The sequence below is a fragment of the Canis lupus genome, chromosome 32 (assembly GCF_003254725.2).
Source record: "Canis lupus dingo isolate Sandy chromosome 32, ASM325472v2, whole genome shotgun sequence".
Classification (NCBI taxonomy): Eukaryota; Metazoa; Chordata; class Mammalia; order Carnivora; family Canidae; genus Canis; species Canis lupus.
The window spans coordinates 4424050-4428967 of record NC_064274.1 but is presented as its reverse complement, the minus strand read 5'-3'; positions in this window follow the sequence as shown (position 1 = coordinate 4428967).

Genomic DNA, 4918 nt, shown 5'->3' with positions numbered 1-4918 from the left:
TACTTGTGATGGTTAATTTTATGCGTCAATTTGGGTAATGGGGTACTCAGATTAAACACAATTTCGAGGTGTGTTTGTGAGGATGTTTCTGGATGAGATGAGGTAGATTCAGTAAAGTAGACGCCTCCTGCCATACAGATGGGCAGCCTTCAATTGGTTGAACAGAACAAAAAACAGGAAGGAAGAATTTCTTCTTTTCTGCTTGCTCAGCTGGGATATCCATCTTCTCCTGCCCTTGGATTAGAATTTATATCATTGGCTTCTCTGATTCTTTTGCCTTCAGACTACGGCTGAAATCACACCACTGGCTCTCCTGGGTCTCCAGCTTGCAAACGGCAGATTGTGAGACTTCTCAGCTTCTGTAATCACATGAGCCAATTTCTTATAACAAATATATCTATCTATTTTGGTTTTAGTTCTGTATTCATCCTGTTTATCCAGAAAACTCTAATATACTACACAACTCTGCTTTTAAATTATTAGAAATTATTAAAATTATTAGATAATTTTTAAGTCAAAATATTACAACTTTTATGCTTTACATTGTTGTTTTGTTTTTCTCCCCTCTCATACCTTACTCTAGTAGGCTTACTCATTCAGTCACTGAGTCAGGTAGCCTAACCCCTAGAGGTTTCCACAATTTTGAATGATGTGTCTATTCCACACCAAATTCAGGCTAAGAATTTTGTGGAGGTTTTTTGGTAATACTAAAAAGAATAAGCTGTCTTTGAAAAATTGTGAATAAGCAGTTTTCTCCTGGGATTAATATATTCACCAAATCATTCCCAGTGGTCTATCACTTACCTATTACATATTAGAGCTAGTCAGTTATTTTGATGTTTTTCTTATTGGTAAAATATTGGTCTTTCAGGTTCCTGGACCCAATTCCTCTGTGTGTGTGTGTGTATGTGTGTGTGTGTAGGCTTCCCATAACAAGTAATTGTTATGGGAAGCCTACACCAGCAGGATGTCTGAGAATTCAGCTTAATTCTTACACTACCTACTTCGAGATAGATACTATCAGATTCCATTGGTAAAGGGCTTTGTCCCACAAAATGCCTTCTACTTCAGATGCGAAGTGCAAGCCAAGGTTGTTACCTTTACTTCTGAACTGACTCTAAGTCAGAGGTTCCCACAGCCCCTTCCTCAATTTTCATTAATTTCTAAAACAGTTAATAGAAGTCAGAGAAATATTTTACATACTAGATTACTAATTTATTACAAAAGATATTAAAGCATATGAATCAACACTCAGATAAAGAGATACATAGATGAGTCTTCTTGAGCAAAGGAGCTTCTGTCCTTGTGGAGCTTGGGGACTGTCAATGGTGGCATGTGGAAGCATTCTGGTTCCCCAACCTGGAAGCTCTCTGAATTCCTTTCTTGGGTTTTTATGAAGCTTTGTTATGTGGGAATGATTGATTAACTCATTAGCTGTTGGTGATTGATTCAGCCTCTACCTCCCCAGAAATTAGGGGATGGAATTGAAAGTTTCAACCCTCTAGTCATGGTTGGTTCCCCTAGAAACAGTCCCCATCCTGAGGTGATTTCTGCAAGTCACTTTCATTACCATATATTGTGGTGGAAAAGGGGTTTGTATGAATAACAAGACACCAGTTTCAGCTTTGTGGCTCTGAAGCAAATTCAGGAACTGAGGCTAAAAGAACAAATATAATAAAAGATGTTCCCATTGCTCTTACAGCTGAGAAATTCTAGGGGTTTTGGGAACTGTGAGCCAGGAACTATGGATGAAGACCAAATATATATGAGAAATATATTTTGGTCATCTGAATGATCAAATGTGTATATTTTTTATAAATCCCAATATCACAGTTGACCATGAGGTTTTGTTTGTTTCTCTGTTTTGAGGGAGCTAAGTATTCAATTATGTTAACTTTAACTTTAGAGTCTTTCCGTGTCTAAGAACAAAAACAAAAAAACCTAGATGCTAGCTAAAAATCTCAGTCAAAAATCTAAATAAATATTGCAAAATAATGCCCGATATTTGAATTTTCTGTTTTAACCTAGCTTTTAGATGTCACTGACTATAGCCTTCATGTTAATTAACTTCAATCAAATGGAGACTATGATTTTAGCAAGAAATGTCAGAAAGAATAAGATAAGAAAAATATGTCAGCTCTCAGTATTCATGTTGCAGCCTTTAGCTCCAAAATAATAGAATGAAAAGCTATCTAAATTTATTCATGCAAAACAATTACTTCCCATATCTGATTCATTACCATATAGTCATGTTAACTCATGGTAGATTCATTTCCTTTATTTGCTTTCTCTGAAGGCATTTTTTTCACTTTACTGTTTACTGCTTGTCCAATATTTTGTTTTTTCTACTATTCTTTGTTCAAACTGCAAAAATCTGAAATAGAAATATAATATAGAAGTATAGGCATCAGCTAACATTTTCTATGGCATATGGTACTTCAGATGCCATATGTACCAGTGTTTAGTGATTCTGGCAAAGAGGCATAGAATGGTGAAATCCAACTGCCGGGATTGCTGAAAACAAATATGTAAATGCTCCAGGGCTTTTGTTATTCATAACATACCTCTAACACAGCACATACAATATGCTGTTCATTCTGTAACTAGTATAACTAATAAACCACATTTTCCTCTCTAATTTTTTAAGGCGTCTCCAAGTTTGTGTGGTCCTCTGCCTCTAACCTTGAATCCCATGATTGAACTCTGCATTTCATGAAGCTCATATTAATGAAAGAGGCCTACGGGAATACATCCATCCTTTTTCAAGGGCATTTATTTATTTTTCAAATTAAAATCCAAAGTCTTCTTTAGGCTTCTTCTGTGAAACAAAGAAAATGCACTGGGCATGTTCTCTAGACAGTCAGCAGCTAACACCAGGAAAGGCAAATTTGGGCAGAAGAACAGAACAGGAAAAGTGTTTTTTTTTTTTTACTGTAAGGCTGTTTCATGGTCTTCTCAACAGCAAAGCTCTATAGGATATAATGTGAGAGGAGGCCTGAAGATATAATTATTTTTTAAAAAGGGCTACAGTGATAATTTTAATAACTTTTAAGCTGCCTCATGCATTCAAGCCCATGTAAAATGATCACAATTTAGAGAGTAAAAGCTGACCTTGTTTTGTTTTGTTGGCTTATTTCTGATGATTTAGACATAGCTGATGAGAGGCACACCTAATCTCCTCCTTTCTGTTTCATAGATAGGCAATCCACACAAAGTGGAAAGAACGGCAGACTAGCAGCCAGAATCCTTAGAGGTCATTACTTTCCATTTGTCATCAGACAAGCTGTTTAACCTCTTTGAGCCTGTTTCCATATGTACAATGAGGATAATATCTTCCCTGGGGATATTAGTGTGAGGATAATATGATATAATCTTCATGGAAGTGCACTTATCTATTATTATTATTATTAAAAAGAAAACATCTGTAGATTTACTAGTAGTTTAAAGGCCTAAGGAGGCTTGTACTACTTACCACTGAGTATTTTTCTGTGTACATAAAACCTAGAAGAAATTGGAAATAGAAAGTTGTGAACATGCCAATAAAATGGTCAGCAATGAAAATGACTTTTTCTAGGTTTAACTTTTTTAGGTTGAATCAAATGAAATTGCCATTTTTATGGGTCAAAAACAGTCTTAACATAAGAATTTTCCCTTGGTTCTCCTTAGCTGTTTTGATGGCTTCCCATGATAACACACACACACACACACACACACACACACACACACAAACACACCCACCTGACACCCTTTCCTTTCAAGCAGTAACTAATAACTAGAAGAAGTATTTGATTTCTATTTCTGCTTAATAGCTTTTCCCCTTTCTATTACCCCCCAGTTAGGCACCAAATTATTTTGATCATAACTCTGAAATGCCTCACCAATGTGAACCTCTCATTTCCACTGCCATGACTCAGTCCAGGTCTTCATTTCTTGTTTAGATTGTTGAAATATTCTTCCATCTAACATTCAGCCTAGCAATTCTCTGTGGCAGCAGCAATAATGATTTTAGGGCATAGGGAATGCAGGATCAGGAAACTCTCTCCAGATTTAGTCTGAGATCCAAGATATAATTATGAAGAGATGTAAAGGACATTAACAGAAGGTGGGAGGAGAAACAATACTGAGGAAGCGGATGCTATGAGCTCTACAAGAAAAAGATAAGATCAGGAATGAGGGAGCTCTAGGACAAAATAACAGAACCTGCATTAGAACAGTTATTAATGGGTTAAGCATCTGCTTCGGCTCAGGGCATGATCCTGGAGTCCCCAGATCGATTCCCACATCGGGCTCCCTACATGGATCCTGCTTCTCCCTCTGCCTGTGTCTCTGCCTCACTCTCTCTTTCTGTTTCTAATGAATAAATAAATAAATAAAATCTTTTAAAAACCCAGTTATTAATGGGATGCCTGGGTGGCTTAGCAGTTGAGCATCTGCCTTCCGCTCGGGGTGAGATCCCGGGATGGAGGATTGAGTCCCACATCAGGCTCCTCCTCGAGAGCCTGCTTCTCCCTCTTTCTGTGTCTCTGCCTTTCTTGCAGTGTCTCTCATGAATAGATTTTTTTTTTAAAGAAAAAGAACAGTTATTAAAATTGCCTGTCCTAGGGTCTCACTGTCAGCCATTGGGATTAGGGGATAAACCTCTTCTTATTTACAAGTGAAAACTGATAGGAAAGTTTTCTCAGGAAAGCTTGAGAACATGGTCTTTCAATCAGAAAAGTAGATAGAGTTATGTTAGAGGACGCTCCATGGAAATATTCCTAAATGGGGCTCCCTGAGGTCCCTGAAATGCTAATATGTAATAATAACTTTCTTTCCCATGGAACTACAGGTAAGACTGGTAAATTCTATATTGTTTCCTCTTATTATTTATTTATTTATTTAAAAATTTTTTTTATTGGAGTTCAATTTGCCAACATAT